General features: G+C 39.3%; 1 protein-coding gene across 10 annotated transcripts in view; it reads left to right on the forward strand.

Annotated features, from left to right (window-relative positions):
- Positions 1–22,018, forward strand: part of SIPA1L1 (signal induced proliferation associated 1 like 1) — a 383,806-nt gene that overhangs the window by 224,858 nt on the left and 136,930 nt on the right. The gene's annotated exons all lie outside the window — the stretch shown is intronic.

Genomic DNA, 22,018 nt, shown 5'->3' on the forward strand with positions numbered 1-22,018 from the left:
TTTCATGAATCCCCATTGACTTCCGTGGAGCTCCATGTGGGTGTAGAGGTTCATCCATGTGCATCTGATTGCAGGATCAAGGCTTTAAAGGGGATGCTATTGAGTAGAAAAATCACACTTCTCTGAACCATTTTTTAAATATATTATAATTAATATTTAGGATTACTGTGGTTGAAGGAAATTAAAATACTTTTTTCTATATTTTTTGTTTGTGTGTGTAGCCACTTTCACTTTTTCCCTGTATAGTTGGATAGGTTCACCTTTTGTTTGTGTGATGCTTTAACACAGCAATAAGTTTGGGGAATTTTTTTTCATAGAAAAATGTGATTGCAAAAGCACATAAATTGGCATGCGGTCTCCTGAGCAATTTTAGTACTTTAAACTATTTTAACCCATTCTTTTACTCCTGTCCGCAAATAATACATGGAATTTGTATAGCTCTTTTCACCTTTTGATGTCAGAGCATTTCACAAAAGTCTCATTATCAACATTTCTCAGATGGGAAAATGGAGAAACATGAATTAAGTGACTTATCCAGGGTCACATGGGAAGTGTGTGACAGAGTTGGGAGCAGCAACTAGGCTCCTGAATCCTAGCTCTGCGCATCTCCGTTAGACTGTAAAAGGTTTTAAGTTGTTTACATGACATATTCTGCCAACAGGTGCACTATTTTTCTTTCCTTGCTCTGGATTTCCAGATCTACCTCGGGCCTATATTGTTTTTCTAATTTTTCCTTGTTATTTAAATCTCCTCTGTTCTGTGGCTTTTTACTTGGTGCCCTGATTTACATAATTCAGAAAAAGCCCTTTCATGTGGATCAATCCTGTGCCCATTCAAGACAAAAGGGGCTGTGTCATCGGACTATTTTCAATACGACTTCAGTGGCTGAAAATTGGAAATAGCAAAGGATCAAATGTGGAGAGTGGTGCCCACATTAGCTTATCTGGTGATTGTAAGCTGCCTCCATAGCAGGCTGCGTTCTAGCAGCTACATTGTTTTTAGGAAAATGAAAGTAACTCTTGAATATTATGCCCCAGAGTCTTTGGGTTTGGTAGAAGAGGAATCTTCATTGTGCTCCCTGAGAGAAGGGGATTTAAAACCTAGGAAAAGATACAAAAAGTGACTTATCTAATGTGAAGGGAAACCTGGTATACTGGTTGGATTCTTAGTGTCTTTATGGCTCATGATCTCATCAGATAAGGAGTGCATAACATGTTACATAGCACAGTTGTCAAACATGTTCTGTGGCTGAAACTATAGACAGCTGATCATGTCAGCTGTTTAGTGGTGAATATTTCTTCATCTGCTAAAATAACTTGATACTTAACGATAATAGTCTTTGCTGTAGTAGAATCCTTTCAGACAGGGTGTAGTGATATACCTAGACAGAGTGACTTGTGCTTTCAGATTGGTCTCTGAAAGAATTATGTACAAGCAGAGAGATTATTTCAGACAAAGTGTTACCTATTTCTTTGATTTAAAAGCAAGTAGTCTTTAGACCCATATTGAGGTTAGGTACTTTTTAAGCATTTTATTTATGAAGAGGTATTGGTCATACGCCTCCCTTCCCTATGACTTATGTAATAAGGTTTTGAACAGTCTATAGATGAATATACTCAAAGTTCAAGTTGTGTCATTAAAGCTTTTGAGAGAGAGAGTGGAGAGATGATAGGTTGTGAAAAACAGCAATGCACTCTTTTTAAGTCAAATGGTTCTTTCTCGAAGCCACAAATTTATTTGGAATGCCATAACCAGTTTGCCCTCTTCATGGGGGGAGGGATAGCTCAGTGGTTTGAGCATTGGCCTGCTAAACCCAGGGTTGTGAGTTCAGTCCTTGAGGGGGCCACTTAGGGATCTGGGGCAAAATCAGTACTTGGTCCTGCTAGTGAAGGCAGGGGGCTGGACTCGATGACCTTTCAGGATCCCTTCCAGTTCTATGAGATAGGTATATCTCCATATTATTATTATTATTATATTCCTCTCTCTAAGTAATATTCTTACTTACTGATATATAGTAAATTAGATTGCTGATAAGGGTCACCACGGTTTCTAATCACAAGACAATTGTGAGTATAGACAGAACAAGCAAATGAGACCCTTGTCTACATGTCTCTTTCCCAAATCAAGGGTTTCTTAGCCACTTTGTAGGAACTCTGCATTTTGTGGTGTCCTGCAGTCATAACAATTTTCTTTTAAAGTGCGGAAATATTTATGAAGAGAGGGATTTAAAAAAATAAGTAACCGTTAATGTTAGCAAGAGTGTAGGAGTCCTTTTCAGAGTCCTTGATTATACGTAGGCTTGGAAGGATTAGATTTTTATTGGTAAATATCAGTAAAAACATCGATTTTGCTGCGCACATATAAACTGATGAAAAATATTTCCATCAGTAATCAAAATTTACTGATAGGCAAAGTAAGAAAAATGCATCTTGAGAACTTCTTAGAGTTAGATTAAAAGATATTTAAATTGTATATTTTGACATGTGGCGATGCCAGTTTGTGGTTTTAACAGTTATAAAGCTTTAATTATTTGAATCTCAATGTCTAGTGCAACAGTTCTCAAACTGTGGGTTGGGACCTCAAAGTGGGTCATGATCCTGTTTTAATGGGGTCGCTACAACTGGCGTTAGACTTGCTGGGGGCCAAAGCTGAAGTCTGAGCCTCACCGCCTCGGTCTGAAGCCCAAGCCCTACCGCCCAGGGCTGAAGCCAAAGCCCAAGGGATTCAGCCCTGGGTGGTGGGGCTCAGGTTACAGGCCCCTGGCCTGAAGCTGAAGCCCTTGGGCTTTGTCCCCGTCCTCCCCTCCTCCCTCCCTGCCTGGGGTGGTGGGATTCGGGCTTTGGCTTTAGCCTCCCCCCCCCTCCCTGCCCCGGCTGGGGCTTGGGACGTCTCAGGCTTCGGTCCCCTCTTCTGGGGTCGTGTAGTAATTTTTGTTGTCAGAAGGGGGTCATGGTGCAATGAACTTTGAGAACCCCTGGTCTAGTGTCATTAAATGATTCCCTCCCCCCCCCCCCCGTTTTGACCCCTTCATAATTTTGTGCAAATGTAAACTGTGAACATGTAAATTGGTTTAAAAAAAAGTTTTTTCTTAAATAAATATCAGTATTCTCAATCAAACTTATAAAATAAACATCCAGTTCTGCCAAGTCTAATTGTGGATCAAATCAGTTGATGTATCTTAATGTATCTTAAATAACATATGTACTCGTTCATAAGCCAAATATTTTTAGTAAAAAAAGGTGACGCATCAAAGAGCGGAGGTTGGCTTATAAACAGGTCTACACCAAAATTTGATGATTTTAAGCTCTATGGAAATATTGATTTGAATATCTAATAATACATTGTCGTTTTTTTACCTGGAGCGTCCGCGGGCATGGAGCCCCTCAGCTCCCAGTGGCTGTGGTTCTCTGTTCCCAGCCAATGGGAGCTGCGGGAAGTGGCGGCCAGCACGTCCCTCGGCCCGCGCCGCTTCCCGCAGCTCCCATTGGCTGGGAATGGCAAACTGTGGCAACTGGGAGCCGAGGGGCTCCATGCCTGCGGATGCTACAGGTAAACAAAACGTCCCGACCCGCCAGCGGCTTATCCTGATGGGCCGGGAGCCAAAGTTTGCCGACCCATTTATTGATGTCAATACTGCAACCTTTTAAAGTTGCAAAGGCTTTGTTTACTGGACTAAATTGGCTTGAAATGAATACCAAAAGAGCAGTGCTGCAGATCTGCATGATATTTGACCCATGCATTTCACAAAATGCTACAACTTACAAGCCAATCAGAAAAATACAGTAAGCACTGGTGTCAGTCTGCTACTGTGCAATTAGATCTCTTCATGCATTTCTACCAATGGACCTCGTAAGCTTCGAGCCAATATGAAAATATAACGTGAAGAATCAATGGAATCTCTAATAAAATTTAAATAGCCTGTTATCGCCACAGACATGCTTTTAAATAAACAAAGAACAATAATAATTTGACAGTGATAAAAGCAGGTAACATTCCTATATAAAGTCCTACAAAATCTATAACTATAATAATCTATTTTCAAACTAGTATTTAAAATGAACAATGGTGAAATCAAAAGAAAATGGTCTGCGTATCACGCAGTGTTCAAACTTAAAATTGAATATGCAGACGCAAACAATAATTGCGCCGCTGCTCATGAATTCTGTATCAATGAGAAGCACGTAAGAGAATGGCGAAAAAATAAAACACTAAAAGACATGCCATGAAGCAAGAAAAAAATGTCCCAACGAGGTACGCTTCATTTCCTGAACTGGAGAAAGATCTCAATAATTGGGTTGTTGAATGTCGACAAAATGGGTACGTTGTCACTAGAAGTGGAATTCGTCTGCGTGCTCTGCAAATGTCGAAAGACGACAAATACAAGTCAAGTATCAGGGGGTAGCCATTTTAGTCTGTATCTACAAAAACAACAAGGAGTCTGGTGGCACCTTAAAGACTAACAGATTTATTTGGGCATAAGCTTTCGTGGGTAAAAACCTCACTTCTTCGGATGCATAGAGTGAAAGTTACAGATGCAGGCATTATATACTGACGCATGGAGAGCAGGGAGTTACTTTGCAAGTGGAGAACCAATGTTGACAGGGCCAATTCAATCAGGGTGGATGTAGTCCACTCCCAATAATAGATGAGGAGGTGTCAATTCCAGGAGAAGAAAAGCTGCTTCTGTAATGAGCCAGCCACTCCCAGTCCCTATTCAAACCCAGATTAATGGTGTTGAATTTGCAAATGAATTTCCACCCCACCATCATTATAACTTGCACAGATACAGACAGACATCATTTTCCTTTCCAAATGCAAACAGATGGACATCATACCAAATGGACTGAAGGTAAAAAATCCATTGCAAGTCTCATATTGTTCTAAGGCAGTGGTTCCCAAACTGGGGTTCACAAAATGTTTCAGGGGGTTCTCGGGGAAAAAAATCCCTAATGGCGAAGAGAGCTGTCCCTAGAGACCCTGGGCAGCACAGGGCCAGCAGCACGGAGCCCCTGAACTTCCAAGAGCTAAGCAGACCAAAGCAAGCATATCTAACTTCAAGACTCCTTATAAGAAACGGAGAGGGAGGTGGATATTTTTTGCTGTTTTTAAAATTAAATAGGCAGCTAGTATTGTTTTTTAAATTATTATGAAGAACAAGTTTAAGCTTTGTTTTAACGTGCGTTGTTTGCCTGGACTGCTCAAGACCTGAATGCTTGTGTAGGAGGAACTCTTTGAGTTGGCTTCTTAAATACATTCATGCTGTTTCACATCTGATACTCCTTGATGAAACATAGGAGCCTTGTCTTATAACAGGCTTATTCAAAGTGATACAAGATACAAAAGTGAGATCTTGGAAGAGTGTTGCCATTTTCATAATGTAATAAAAATACTGTAATGATAATAAATAGTGTGTAATAAGCATCATAAAAACAAATTTTATATTTCCAAGATCACTGCTTTTATAATTTATACTCGGATAAAGGAGAAAATCCCTGGAAGTATTCATTTTTAGGATGGGGTTCGCGAGACTTAACATTTTAGTGAAAGGGGTTCACAGGTTGTTAGTTTGGGAACCACTGTTCTAAGGTATTTGTTTAAAATATCCATTTACTGATTTTAAATATTGACTGTAATTTTGAAGGTGAATACATATTTGTTCAGATATTATTATAACAGGTTTTTCGTTAGATTACATTAAAATAATTCTAGTAAAACTTTTGAGTGTTTCTTGTGACGCCAATTTTTAAAATATAGCAGGAATCGGAAAACTTTGGCTCCCGGCCTATCAGGGTAAGCCACTGGTGGGTCAGGACATTTTGTTTACTTGCAGTGTCTGCCGTTCCCAGCCAATGGGAGTTGCGGGAAGTGGTGCCACTTCCCGCAGCTCCCATTGGCTGGGAACGGCGAACCGCGGCCACTGGGAGCTGAGGGGCTCCATGCCTGCGGACGCTCCAGGTAAACAAAACTTTCAGGCTGTGACGGGTTAGATCACAGAAACCCCCTTGGGAGCTGCCACCCAATGTACCAAGACTACCCCTGTTCCTGTTTCCCCTGCCAGCTCAGGACTCCAGCACCCTGTCTTGCTGAGCCAGATACTCCCGTCTGCTCCCACACAGACCCGGGGTCTGAATCACTTGTCCCATAGCTGCAAGTTTACCCAAAAACAGCTCACAGAAGTGTGCTTGTCTTTAGCACTCAGATGCCCAACTCCCAATGGGGTCTAAACCCAGATAAATCTGTTTTACCCTGCATAAAGCTTATGCAGAGTAAACTCATAAATTGTTCGCCCTCTATAACACTGATTGAGAGATATGCACAGTTGTTTGCTCCCCCAGGTATTAATACATACTCGGAGTAAATTACTATATAAAAAGTGATTTTATTAAATACAGAAAATAGGATTTAAGTGGTTCCAAGTGGTAACAGGCAGAACAAAGTAAGTCACCAAACAAAATAAAATAAAATGTGCAAATCTATGTCTAATCAAACTGAATACAGATAATCTCACCCTCAGAGATGCTTCAGTAAGTTTTTTTTCTCAGGCTGGACACCTTCTAGGCCTGGGCACAATTCTTTCCCCTGGTACAGCTCTTGTTCCAGCTCAGGTGATAGCTAGGGTATTCTTCATGATGGCTCCTCTCTCCCTTTCTTCTTTTCCACCCCTTTATATATCTTTTGCATAAGGCGGGAACCCTTTGTCCCTCTGGGTTTCTACCCCCAATCACTGGAAAAGCACCAGGTTAAAGATGGATTCCAGTTCAGGTGACATGATCACATGTCACTGCAAGACTTCATTGCCCACTTGCCAGCACACACACATACAAGAAGACTAACAGGTAAACACAGCCATCTGCAGACAATGGTCCTGGTTAATGGGAGTCATCAAGCTTCCAAACCATGATTAATGGCCCACACTTTACATAATTACAATAGGCCCTCAGAGTTATGTTTTATATTTCTAGTTTTAGATACAAGAGTGGTACATTTCTACAAATAGGATGATCACACTCAGTAGATTATGAGCTTTGTAATGATACCTTACAAGAGACCTTTTGCACAAAGCATATCCCAGTTGCATTATATTCACTTATCAAATCTTTATAAAACTATCCCAGTTGCATTATATTCACTTATTATCGTGTTTTTATAAAACCATATAGACTGCACAACGTCACACAGGCCCGCTAGCGGCTTACCCTAATGGGCCAGGAGCCAAAATTTGCCAACCCCTGCAATATAAGGTTGGCTTATGAAAGGGTCATACAGTTTTTGCTATTTTTACCTATCGATCTTGGGGGGGTCAGCTTATAAATGAACGGCTAATGAACGAGTATATACGGTACTCTGTAAGTAAATGCTATACACAGTCGCTGGTTTGGATGGTGTGGACTATACTTTAAATTATTTACGACTGTAGTTCATGCGGAAAAATAAATTTTGTTTTCTGACTTTTTAGCATTGTAGTTTCTCTACTCGTTTTTTAAATATACAAGCTTTTTTATTACACTTAAATATTTGCAGATATTGGATGCTCTTTTGTATGCTCCCAAATGCTTTCTTCACTCATTTTGTAGTATTTTCTTTTCTGCTGGTGGTTATTGACTATTAGCTGCAGGAATAGTGCTTCTTTATAGGAGAGTTAGGTTATTGATCTAATAATACTTGTTAACTCAATAGCATAGGAATAGAGCATTTCACCACTGTCATTTCTTCTCAGTATCAGTCAATATCTGCTTAGAGGACTTACGTCCTTCCTTCATAGTTTTTAGTGCATGCAATTCATTTCCACTTAGTATTTATTTTCAGTCTTGTGTTTGGTGTTATGAATAAAACTTAAGTAGGGTTACCATATTTCAGCAAGCAAAAAAGAGGACGGGAGGAGCCCCGCCCTAGCCCCGCCCCTGCCCCTCCCACTTCCCGCCCCCCCAGAACCCCCAACCCTCCCCCCGTTCCTTGTCCCCTGACTGCCCCCTCCTGGGACCCCTGCCCCTAACTGCCCCCCCAGGACTCCACCCCCGATCTAAGCCTCCCTGCCTCTTGTCCCCTGACTGCCCCAACCCTTATCCACACCCCCACCCCCAGACAGAACCCTGGGACTCCCACGCCCCATCCAACCACTCCCCACCCCCTGACAGCCCCCCCCCAGAACTCCCAACCCATCTAAACCCCTCTGCTCCCTGTCCCCTGACTGCTCCGATCCCTCTCCCCACTCCTGCCCCCTGACAGCTCCCCCCCAGAACTCCCAACCCCCCCCCCGCTCCTTGTCCCCTGATTGCCCCCTCCTGGGACCCCTGCTCCTAACTGCCCTCCAGAACCCCACCCCCTACCTAAGACTCCCTGTTCCTTGTCCCCTAACTGCCCCCTCCTAAGACCCCCCCCCAACTGCTCCCCAGGACCCTACCCCCTACCTGTACCCTGACTGCCCAAAACTTTCTCCACCCCCCCAAAAAGCCCCCCCCCGAACTCCCGACCCCCCCGTCTCTTGACCGCCCCCTCCAGAACCTCCCTGCCCCTTCTCCTGCCCCCTGGCCCCCTTACCCTGCTGCTCAGAACATGGTGTTGGGCTCTGTGCGAGCCGGACACATGGCTGCGCTCCCCAGCACAACACACAACCCGGTCCCTGCCCCTGCACAGTGCTGCGGGAGCGGGGCGCTGGGCTGCAGGGGAGGAGGAGCTGCCGGCTCAGAATGCAGGGAGGGAGGGGGGGAGGAGGAGCTCTACAGCTGCTCCGGAGTCCAGCCCGTGACTTTCCTGCAGCCCTCCCAGCTGCTCGCTCTGCTCTGCCTGGGGGGGAATCCCGGACATTTTGAGTGATTTACAAATTCCCCCCCGGACGCTATTTTTAGCACAAAAAGGAGGACATGTCCGGGTAAATCCGGACGAATGGTAACCCTAACTTAAGCCCAAAATTTTCAACCCGAGTTTCCTAAAGTTAGGCTTCTTTGAACACTAAACACAAAAGTTGTACCATTGTATAACCCCCTGTAAAATGGGTGCAGTTACACTAGTATAGTTTATTTCCTCATGGGAAGGGGAATAAACTATACCGGTATAAACACTGTTATATTAGTATAACTGCATCCACACTAGCGGTTTCACCAGTATAACTGTTTCAGTGAAAAAAGTCACACTACAAAATGTGTGTAAAGTAGGCCTAGGATAATGTGGCTTGTTTGTCAGAAGTGCTCAGTGTATCTGAAAATGAGACTGGTTTTATTTAGGAGCCTAACTTTAGGTACTAAGGTTGGAAAATTTGGGGCTGAACCTTTTTTATAGGTATTAAGGGTGGAAAATTTTGGGCTGAATCTTTTTTATAGGTACTTATGTCTCTTCACTGTTGAACTGTGGAACAGATTATGGAGTGCTATAAGAATAAATGTGGTGTTACTATGCACCTCAGAGCTTTTGTTTACTGCCTGTTTTTCTCAATAGGTGTTTAGATAGAAATATGCCCACTCTCATTCCTTCTAGGTAAATTATTCTATATGTCCTAAGTGATTATGAACTTAGATAAAGGTCTGATTGCTACAAGAAGTCTTACCTGTGAAGTCTACTGAAAGCACTGTTACCATGTGCCCCTTTTACTTGATGACATATTGTTGTTAATGCATGTCAACTCCTTTCCTGCACATTAAAGGAAAGCTCAGAGTTCATGGGCACTTTGCACTGCAAACAATACAGAATATATTGCAGTTGGTAACTTCAAAATTTGCTAAGAATTGTAAGTTTTCAAATTGTATGTACAAAAATTATATAAAAATACCATTAGACTAGTTTTTATAAATGCCTATGGGACAATAGTATTTTGTTATTCAGGTACGTATTAGAATTTGAAAATACAATATTTTATGTCGAACAGTGTTCTGTGCACAGAACAAAGACTATCCAAAAATTGATGGTTTACTTACATATACTTTCCAGAGAACTTCTCACTCCTCCCTTGGGTGGATTTTCTAATCCCTGTGCAGGAGTCAGAAATCTCATTGTACACAGTGTAAGAGAAGATGGTAACAAAATAAAGTAGTTTAGTTCCTTCCTGCAGCCTGTACATATATAGAAGGTGGTATGACTACTGTCAAACTAGAATCTGGTAAACAGAATACAACCATTTTATCTAGGAAGCATGGAGTTTCCATTGTTAGACACTTGAAAAGATGCAAGGGAGTAGTTCAATATCGTTGTCTATTACTTGTGTATCAGTCCATATTGCTATTTTGTTTTTAAGATTCCTCAACCCCAAAAGATGCACAGACAGCATTGAATTTGTTATTGTCATGATTAATTTCTTCAGTAGTCTCATTCCTACTAATATTGATGAGGAAATTTACTACCATTTATAAATATGTGCTTGTGTGTGTTTTAATAAAAGCGAATGATCTGCAGGAGCATTGTCTGCTTTCCATTCTGTTGTTTGTGGACAAGACTGTCATCTTGTCTACAACATTTAGTATAATTTAGCATCATTTCATAGATGAAGCTTTGGCTTTTGGAGAAGTCACCCCATTTTTTAAAAAGAGCTAAGGAGCTGGTATTTTGCTTGAATTTATCGGTTACTAAAGTTTAGTGTCCAATTAAGAGATCTGCCTACTCTCGACACGTAGGCACTGAATATTCATTCTTGACTTTTGTAATGCCAGCTTTAATTGGTAGTAATCTAGTTTTGTGATGCATCATCTAATTGGGCTGGCTCCTTTGATGTGGTCTGACCCCGTTAATGTTATGGAAGGCCAGACAAGAAAGCCAATAAAACATGCCAAAAAGGTAGAATGATTGTAGGAAGGTATGCGCTCCGACCATGAGTAGAGTGGGATTTTTTTTACTTCTCAATAACACTGAAACTGATTAAAAGTACCATTCCACCATTCTTTCAGTGAATGGCAAGCATCTCACATTTGTAGAGTTTGAGGGTCAAGCACACATGGGGAAATTTACAATAGAACTTTCTTAAGTACATTTATTTCTCTAATTTTACTCATTATAAAATAGGTTAATTTTCTTCTCACAGTCAGACTCTTAATCCTTCAATGAGATCAGAATACTGTGGCATTACAACTTCCATTGAGAAAATATGCTTCACTGCAAGATTGAGCAGAAGAAAACTGATGTTGGAAGTTCTTACTCATATACATAGAGTTAAATAAAGATATTACTTTAAAAAAGTTACAGGCAACTTTCTACCTCATTGTGTAATTATAGAATCACATCTAGTCCTGTAGATCTTAGATATTTTTACAAGTCCATAGGATCCCAGTTTTGCTAGTTCCTGCATAGTCAAGTTTGTTTTCATTTCTGAACACACAAGTGTAAGACTTGGTACCTGTTTGAGATGGGCACGTCAATCTTTGCACAGCTTCAAATCAGCACCATTAGAGTTTCTTTTAAGTGGGGGAGAACGTCATATCCCACAAGAGAGCATTCTCAGTATTGTCCTTCTTCCAAAGCTTCAGAAAAAAACGACTCATTTAGATGTTTATATTTTTCTTCTGCTAAAAAGACTAGTATAACCTTCATTCAGTATTTGTTATTTATTAAACAATTCTTATTATTGTAATAATCCTAACCATAGTCTGCTTATAGTATGTTCAGTAGAGATCCTTGGACAATTAAAGAAAGCCTACAGTAGCAGTCTCATTTGTTTTTATAATTAACTCACTGGGATTTTCCATACATGGTGCACTAATGGGAGTGTTACAGGTCAACTGATGTCTTACTGTTTTTTTTTTTTTAATAGAATGCTTTTTTGTATCACTGTTCTTTGTCACTAGAAAAATGTGCCAGCACATGGTACTGAAATATAATGGCTCACACTGACCTATGCTGGCTAGAAGGGTTCAATTAGAGAACCTTATCAGGAAAAGATTAATATGTGGAACCAAATTTTAATCCTTCCCACACAGCAGCCACAACCCATCATGTCAGTCTCATTTTATTAAAAATATTGCCTACAGTGAGATATATTGATATATTGATTTAATATTGGAAGCTGTGCTAAAATATTGATACATCACCACATTGATATATCAATTTAATTCTGGAAGCTGTGCTAAAAAATCTTGTGTTGGCAACTTCTGTTCAAAAGAAATGTTTTCTTGAATTTCACAATAAGCCTGTTCAGGCTTTAATGGGGAACTCTAAAAAATACTATATCAAAAGATATTTCCTGCAGCCAGCCTATGATTTCCATCGACAAGGCTTTCTGAATTGTTACAGGACCCTAATCACTTGCTGTCATCAGCTTGCTCGTCAGCAGCTTGCTCCTCTGAGGGAAAGAGAATGGCTGGTTATTTGAATGTACTAGAAATCTCTGATTAGAGCAGGATGGATAAAAATCAATGATTTCTTTTAAAATAAAAAATATTGGATTATTTACATTAAATTTGAAATTGACAACCTGTATTAATGCCTAAACTAATTATAATCTATTAAAATCACTTAAATTTAAATTTTTAAAAAGCAGTACATGTTTGGTGCCAAGTTTTAAAGAAAGCCAAACGACTGAACTGGTGGAAGTCACTGGTTAACCACCTAGAACCAGGGCTTGCGAAGTGCTAAACCAGCTTTTGACAACAGTAGCCTTTTCTGGAGGGGCAGAGAGAATATTCACTTCATTTCAGTTTATTTAAATAGGTCAGCTCAATGACTAGTTGATTCAAAATTAAGAAACCAACTGGTAGTTGAAAAACCACGCAGCTAGCACATACAATAAGCCCAAACACACATTGCCCTTCATGGTAACACGGGACCCTCATTTGCCATGTGCACAAATCAATACCAGTCTCCCAGCACAACACAACCCACGTACAGATCAACACAACCAGCACACACAATAACCCCAAACATCCCTCTGAAGCCTGGAATGTCTGTTGAATCAGTGTGAAGCGATGGAAACACCTGCAATATCACCAGGTGCAGTCACCACTGGAATTTGTGGTCTATTACTGTTCAATTTTTTCCCCACACATGATTTTATAGATTATACCAGTGTGACAGCACAGGCGTTCAGCTACTAGTGTTTAGATAATGTTTCTATTCTTTTCCTTTCTGAAAAGTTTTAGTGTTTGTGGTAGGTGGTCTATTGATGTCTATCATAACAAAGTTGAAACAATGGCCGTGCCAACTACCATGCACTGCCTTACAAGTGTGACTGAACAACATTAGCTACATTTTAGGTAAACTTCTCCTTTCAGTTGTCTTAAAATACATGGAATGGGCCAAGATCTGGAATAATTAGCTCAGAGAACCCCAGGTACTTTATTCTCCCCTTCTTTCAGGTATCATCTCTTGGTTGTTACCAATCATTTAATTGCTGACTTAACATTCCATTTGCCATCTCCTGTTGGTCTTGCTCCTAGTTGCTGATATATTTTCCCTCTGACTTGTCCTTAGCATGCTCTATCCTTCAATCCACTACAATTGTGTTTTACCTCTCATCATAGTTCTCTGCCTCCCTCAAGGGTTTCTTCCTACACCATCTCTCCAAATAGGATTGTCTTCCAACTCCAGTTCCTTCAAATGACAATTTTAGATCATATACCTGTGTCCCTAGAGCTTTTGTTTTTCTACGGCTACTTCCCAGAAGGCTTTGACTGCTGTTCTTGCAGTGGAGAAGCAAAGCTTTGTGTAGGGTGCATTAGTGCTACTTCTAGTTGACAGGCTGTGAATAGAAAATGTGCTCTGTGGATATTAGTAGCACTGTAGGCTGGCACACTGCAGCAAAATACAGAGTTTAAAAAAAAAGCATCACATAGTGGAGTGGCATCCTGTTTGCAATACTATATTTATGGTTAAGGAGGCACTTTCATTAGAAGTCTTTTTCCTGGTCTTAAAATGGTTTTTAAAAATTACCTTATAGGCTAAATTTTTCTCATGCTTGTTCTGAGTCCAAAGGTAAATATTCTGTGTATGAGAAGCTTGGTAAACATTTTATTCAGCTGTTTTGAATTATGAAAGGAATGTTGCATATATATGAGGGAGCCAATATGCTTCCATAGTACCCTGCTGGGGCTGCTCTCGCATTAGAGTAAGCTGCTGTTCTTGGCAGAGTCCACCTCCTTCTGCTCATCTGTCTTTCTTGCCTTCTAGGTTCCTCATGACTCTGCTGCAGCACCCCCGTTTCCTACCACATGCCTTGTTTCCAGCTCAATCTTAGCACATTTCTTTTCCAATCTGACTTTTTCTCTGCTCCCATCCCTCACTTAAGTATGACCTCCAGATCTTTCCCATCCACACCCTACAGATTTAATTGAATTCAATTTTAAAAACGAAAGGATGAGGGAATTTTTTGCTACCCTTGCCCCAGTCCCAACTGACTTCTGTCTGTTACAATCACACCATTGTGTTCAGGGCTGATTTGAAGATTAGAGGAGCATTAGGGCATGACTACACTTAAAACGCTGCAGTGGCGCATCTGCAACGGTTCAGCTGTGCTGCTGTAGCACTTCAGTGAAGACGCTACTATGCCGATTGGAGAGCTGCTCTTATCGGCGTACTTAATCCACCTTCGCAAGAGGCAGTAGCTATGACGACAGAAGAAGCCCTTCCATTGACATAGCGCTATTTATATCGGGGGCTAAGTGGGTATAGCTGTGTTGCTTAGGGGAGTAGATTTTTCACACCCCTGAGCGACATAGTTATACCAATATAAGTTTATAGTGTAGACCTGGCCTCAGCAAAATTAACTTACACAGTGTATACCACTCCTGCTGCAGAAGTGGAAACCAGCTACTTGTACTGGGATGTATATATAGTCTTGGGAATTTTAATATTCTGCCTGTCCTGAAGGGGATTTCCTGCTCTGCAGGATACATTTGATTAAACATTAAGTTCCTGGTTTGGGGGTTTTGTTTTGTTTTGTTTTGTTGTTTTTTTTAAAGGTCTTCCTTATATGATGTGGAATTTTAAGATTTCAGAGTTAGAAGTGATTGTATTCTCAATGGCATCACTCCCCATCATGCAAAACATTTTCACACTGTTGGGCTGACTCAAGGACAAGAAGTTGGCATGCTGTGGCTTACTAAAGTAATGCCAATGCTGTTTATAATACAGAATTTTTTAAAAAAGGTGTAAGTCCATACAAGCAGAATTTTTACACACATTCACAGATGCTTTGCTCATCTTCACACTTATGCTTGTGAAAAAAATTGAGTTATATGTGACTCCCATCATATGCTAATCTCTGTTCAGGACTGTAGTTGCCAACATATTTTGAAATAGCTTTGAAAAAGACAGCTGTACAATAAACTTTGCACTGCTAGTTCTGCAGTGGGAAGTTTTTGGTTTTGTGGTGAACTTTAACATTTATCTAATGCTTTGCATACAACAACTACTTAATTTTCACAACATGCCTGCGATAGGTAAGCAATATACTTCTTCAAGTAGTGTCCCTGTGGGTGCACCGCTTTTGGTGCGCTTGCATCCCCTGCACCTTTGATTGGAGATTTCACATAACAATTTCTGTTTGGCCTGCTTATCCATCCTATTTAGTCTTATGCACTGCACAGGTGAACCACCCTTGGTTTCTTCTTGACTGTTTCAACCTGAGACAGAGTGTTATCAGCTATCCATGTTGAGCTTCCCTCAACTGTGACCCATAGTTTTCTTAGTAGTTTAGTTTGTTTTTGTAGTAATTAGCTGTAGTAGTAGTTTAAAATATATACAAAAAATTCAAAAATTTCCCCTAGTTTTTTTTAAGGATCATTGTTAAACTCCCAGGCTACCTATACAATACATGGGGAAATTTAGGTGCCTAAGAATGGGATTTATAGAAGCCAGCATTCTGATTGGGGAGGCATCTAAGCTAGCCCATAGGAAATGCCTACCAGGAGGCACCTCTCTCTGAGTATGATCCACAGCAGTAAGCATGAAACGGGGGTCAATTTATGACTTTGTCAGGATGCAAGTTAGATTTTAAAGCTGAAATCTAACTAACCCAGGTTTGCCAAAGTATAATAGAATTCAAGAGGATAACCCCTTTTTAATTGAGTCCAGGGAGTCCAGGGTGCCTTACTAGTTTAACACTAAGTTCTTTTCAGGTCAACTTTTTTAACTTGAACAGTATCTATCAAACCAGAACACTTGCTTATTCTTAACCAGCCAACAATTTATTAATTCACCAAAAACCATATTAATATATAATGAGCAGTTCATCAGTCAAACACAGACACAGCCAGTATAGTCTTGCAAGCAATAAAAAATAAATTAATGGAGATATCCTATCTCCTAGAACTGGAAGGGACCTTGAAAGGTCATGGAGTCCAGCCCCCTGCCTTCACTAGCAGGACCAAGTGCTGATTTTGCCCCAGATCCCTAAGTGGCCCCCTCAAGGATTGAACTCTCAATCCTGGGTTTAACAGGCTAATGCTCAAACCACCGAGCTATCCCTCCCCCCAATTATCACAATCTAGAGTTGAGGCTCAGTAGTTATATTAAAAACAATGTAAATTATCAAGATTTCTTAGTACATTTACTTATGATCAGCAATTTTCAGTTCTTTGATTGAACACATTTATCACACTTCCAAAGGTGCCCTTCTCTTTAAGGAATTTTTAAGAGTGTGGTTACTTCTATTTGACTAGGTTGGTCCAGAAAGGACAAGTTTAGAATATTAATGGCAATTGCTTAAAAAAATTATTTTCAATCTCTCAAGCCAATTTCCTTGAATTTATAAAAGAATTAAAATCTAAAAGATGGTTACTTGAGTTTTACTTCGAGTATAGACTCAGCAAGATAACGTACAGTTATTTATATTAAAGAATAGAAGGGGAAATACAATCTTTGAAATTAAATCTCACCACATTTTCTAATCTTCTTAATCCTGGGACAAAGGAGAATCCTTTCTACATGACTGGTCCAGGTGTCGGTCACCCTTAGGATTCTGCAGCTTCTTGTGTTGGGTTCAGTCAACTCTCTTGAGCACATAGTGACTTCCATTTTATATATCCTAGTTTCAGGACTCGTTGGAGGGGGCTGATACCAAGGGTTTTCAGTGGTAACTTCATTGTTTTAACTAGCTGCTGGGGAACTTTAAGTGACTGATCCTTGCCCAAAGAAAAGCTTCCTTGGACTATTCCAAAGCAAATCTTTTCATCTTATTTTTTATGGTTAACTTTAAATAAAGCATGCAACTTATAGTGATGCCTAGTGGGTTACCATAGTAACCCTTAAAGGGTTACCAATATTTTTAGTTTTAGCAAAACTGTTCATTATTTTTATTATTAAAGCATTTCTCATCATCATCATAATAAAATTTACATCTCAGAGGTGCCAGGGGCACTTAAAATCAAGGTTGGCTGTTCAGACTTTTATTTTGATAGTATATTTAATTTTTATTTCATTATTTTATTGCATATATGATTAGGCAGCAGCTAAGAAGGGGTTTAGAGGATATAAATGTTGGATTTAAAGTGGCAGTTATACTCCTAAATTCCTTTGTGGGTCTAGCCCTAAATGATTAGGGACACTGGGGGAAATCAAGCCAGTGTGTTCCAAATATGATTCCTACTTTTTCAAAAAGGGTTAAGCATGATTCTTACTGAACTGTTACCAGCATGATTTTATATAATGAACTGTAATCAGATATAATGTGGAAGGCTGATTAAGCTGTTGATGCACTGAAACAGGAATACACCCACACATGTACTGTACTTTAGGTGATTTGCTTGTGGAGGTTTAACATTAGAATCTAAATAATTTAGAATCTGTTTTTATTTTATGAAATGTTATGCATGCATGCAAACCAGCAACAGATGTAGATATTTTCCTTTACTGACTATAGTTTATAGGTAAGACAGTAATCATAGAGAAAACCACAGGTGACAAAAGTTATGTATGTTTTGTAAACTACTTTAGACCTTTTTTCTTTCTTAAACTCAAGTTGACATATTGAAATATGGTAGGGACTAGCTTGTAGAGCTATCTGTCACAGGCAACTGCATCTGTATTCCATGTTCATGGTCCCTCCCAGCTCCTAAGCCATCACCTTTCTTGGGTAGAGACTAGTGTCTCTCCCCCTTCTGACGGGGTTTTCTTCAGGCTGTTCAGTTCCCTGCTTACACTGTGATATCCCCAGCAAGCCAGACTGCATAAACAGGCCAGCATCTGTGCTTTGCTTTCTCTTTGAAGGCTATGAACAACATAATTGCCAACAGTTGTGAGTTTCCACACAGCTCTTAAAAAGCAAACACATTTATTCTCAAGGTAAAAGCATTACAGAGAAAACATATTGAAAACCATAAAGGAACCTACTCATATGCTAATAAGCTTATCAGCTATCACCCCTCATTTCCAGCAAGGACACTGGTAGGAGTCAGTCCTTCAGACCACACAGAGGTGTTCTTTTGTTTTTGTTTTTTATGGTTACAAGTTCACAACAGCCTTAGCTCAAAGCCAGAAAAACCATGGACTGTATTTCCTTATATATCATGCACCTTTGATCTTGGTCTCATTTAACAGATGATCAGCAGACAAAGTCCCACTCCGCAGGGTTTAGCTTCAAAACGCTGGATTTTTGCATTATTGGGGGTGCAGAATTTGCGTTGCATTATATAAATATTGTTTTGTGTGTCTGTATATATTCTATAAATATATAATGTGATTTGTGTATACAAACATATTAAAGAACAACATATGTTTCATGATTGATGCGGAGGAATCCATACAAAAAAATCTTTCTAATATTTTGTTGACCTTTCATGAGCAAATGTGAAAAATCGGGACGGGGGTGGGAGGTAATAAGAGCCTATATAAGAAAAAGACCCAAAAATCAGGACTGTACCTGTAAAATCGGGACATCTGGTCACCCTAGGCCTAACACATTTGTGGGTGCTGTAAAGTAACAATTCAGTATCTGCAGATGAGTTTGCATTTGGAGTATTTGGTCTCTGTGTTCTACCACTATAAGCAGTCTGATTCTTGTGTTAAAGTAAATTCTTACATGCAGAAAGAGTATGGTCAGATCACTTTAAAACTCCTCGAAGCACTAGGCGTTTTGTATTAATGCATATGCTCTGTACCAAGGACTGTGGTTTTACCTGTTCTATTAATTGTTCTATCAATCTATTTGTTGTGTGTGAGGCTGAAAGTTTCAAAATCTCCTTGTAACTTTTGTATTTTATGGTTATGCTGTTACTAGTTTAATTCATTAAGCTTTGTCACCAGATTCTCAATATTCAAAAATGCAAGTGAATCTTTGTACTTTAAAATCTTTTAATAACATCTGATAAGCATTAATAGCAAATCTGAGCTATTGATATGGGAATGTGCTAAACTATTAGCCAGTGATAAACCCTGTTTGCATGAGCTTTAAAATTTTAACCCATTGAGCCATCAGATCTTGCTTCGCTTTTAACTCAAAATGTGTTGGAGGCCTCTACAATATACCTAATGAGAAAAGCCGCTAGTTAGGAGTTATTACTTTGTTTCACAATGTGGAGTTTGGAGGTTGGTTTTTTTTTTTTTTTTAATTGGTAAAGTTGATGTTTTGGAAAATGAATCCTTAATAAACATGGTTATCAAAAGGCAAAAAGCTTTTCTTGTATTTAAGATTTTCTCAAAAATAGCAGACTGAATTATCCACAGGGAGCTGTGCTATTATGCTTGTTTACATTACATAAGAATGGGAAGCCTAAACGCTTTTTGGGCTAGATTTATGAAGCCTCATGAATTTATATATATACAGTATGTGTGCCAAATTTTAACAGAAGATGGTTTTCCTTTTTTGGTGTACAAAATTACCCCTTGTTCTTGGGTCTGAATGGAACTAAAAATAACATTTAAATAAAAATCCATGTCTTTAACAAAAAGCTTTTCCATTATAGAGCCTTCATTTTTGTTGGTTCTTGGGGAGTCTTTGTGCAGCCACAGACATCATTTAAAGAATACTTAGTGACCTTCTGAATCAGTTGTATTTTAATAAGTTTTCAACGCTGCATACACAATTAACTTAATTAAAAATATATATAATATTTCATGCAGCTGGATTTTTAATTAAAAACAGATGTAAAGTATAAAGCAGAGAGTATGTTTAAATTACTTAATTTTAATAAGGACAATAGCTTTTTGTTTCCCCTCAAATTAAATTTTCTGTTCAGGACTCCTAATACTTCTTTTTAAAGGCCTCAAAAGTAAAATAATGGCAGTCCTGTCCTTAAATTTTTTTTTTCCTTAGGCACTCTGTTTTAAAGAACACTCAATTGACTTTCTTTAAATTATTCTCAAAGGGGATGTAGTGCAGGAATCTTTTGAGGTGCAGCTGAATAAATATCCTTTTATCTTTGAGTGTTAGTTCCCATTTCTGTCCAGTACTATCATCAAAACAAAATCTTTATATACAAGTCTATATCTGCCTATAATTACTCACTTTCCATTCTCTACTGCTGCACATGCAGCCATTTATGGTGATCGCTTGACCCAAAAATCTAGTGTACCTGTCTCTCAGAGCTAATGGGAGGATTGATTTTCAGTGTGTGTAGCTTGAACACATAACATGCTATAGAAGAGGTTATTATCAGTACGCTCTTGTTATTTTGTGTAGCTTACTCATGGAATAGAATAATAGAAATGTAGGGCTGGAAGGGACCCCATGAGGTCAAGTCTTGTCCCCTGTGCTGAGGCATGACCAAGTAAATCTAGACCATTCCTGTCAAGAGTTTGTCCAACTGGTTCTTAAAAACCACCAGTAATGGTGATTTCACATCCTCCCTTGGAAGTCTATACCAGAGCTTAGCTACCCTTATAATGTGAAAGTTTACCGAACCTAAATCTCCCTTGCTGCATATTAAGCCCATTACTTCCTGTCCTACCTTTAGTGGACACACAGAAAAATTGATCCCCATCTTCTTTGTAACAGCGCTTAACATGTTTGAAGAGCATTTTCAAGCCTCCTTCAGTCTTCTTTTCTCAAGACTAAACATGTCCAGGTTTTTTAACCTGTCCTCATACGTCAGGTTTTCTCAAACTTTGAGTAATTTTGATTGTTGCTCTCTTTTAGATTCTTTGCAATTTGTCCACGTTTTCTGAAATGTGGTACCCAAAATTGGACACCTTACTCCAGCTGAGGCCTCACCAGTGCAGAGTAGAGCAGGACAATTACCTCCCAGGTCTTACATATGACACTCCTGTTAATACACCCCAGAATAAAAGCCTTTTTCACAACTGCATCACATTGTTGACTCTCATTCAGTTTGTGATTGACACTAACCCCCAGATCCTTTTCAGCAGTATTGCCACCTGGCCAGTTATACCCCATTTTGGTAGCTGTGCATTTGATTTTTCCTTCCAAAGTGGAGTACTTTGCATTTGTCTTTATTTAATTTCATTTTTGAATTCATCCCAATTCTATTTGTGTAGGTTGTTTTGAATTCTAATCCTGTCCTCCAAAGTGCTTGAAACCTCTCCCAGCTTGATGTCATCTGTAAATTTTATAAGCATACTCTCCACTCCATTATTGAAGTCATTAATGAAAATACTGAATAGGACTGGACCAGATGATCAGTGGATCTTTATTTTTGCTAGCACAATTTGTATGCTGTCTTCTGTTGACCAAAGGGTTTTTTTTTGAGCATTTATTTATTCCTTTTTGAGCTCAGCAGTGTTAATATTTTGTGCTCTGCTCATTACCTCAGCTTAATAGCTTTCATAACAAACAGCTGCCTTTAGAACCGCATAATTAAAATTCAGTGTAGTTCTTCAGTTTAAATTCACTTTAAGTTCACTTTTTTACAGTTTTAAAAATATAACCATTGCATAGTTTGTGGAGAATTAGGCATTTTGTAGTTAGTTTCAGAAAGGGACAATTCTTAAAATAATTCCAGAATTACTTACAAAAGTTTGTTTTAGGCTTCCCAAGTTATTTCTGTGTCTGCTTAGGTCTGGAAACTCCCTGTGGAGAAGCATTCTTAACATTCTGTTTATGTATGTATGAAATATGCTCCTTTTAAGGACAAAGAATCTTTGTAACTCACCTAGACTGTGTGTGATATCAATAAAGGGAGTGGATTAGATAGACTGAAGCAATTCTTTC

The sequence above is a fragment of the Chrysemys picta genome, chromosome 4 (genome assembly GCF_011386835.1).
Source record: "Chrysemys picta bellii isolate R12L10 chromosome 4, ASM1138683v2, whole genome shotgun sequence".
Lineage (NCBI taxonomy): Eukaryota > Metazoa > Chordata > Testudines > Emydidae > Chrysemys > Chrysemys picta.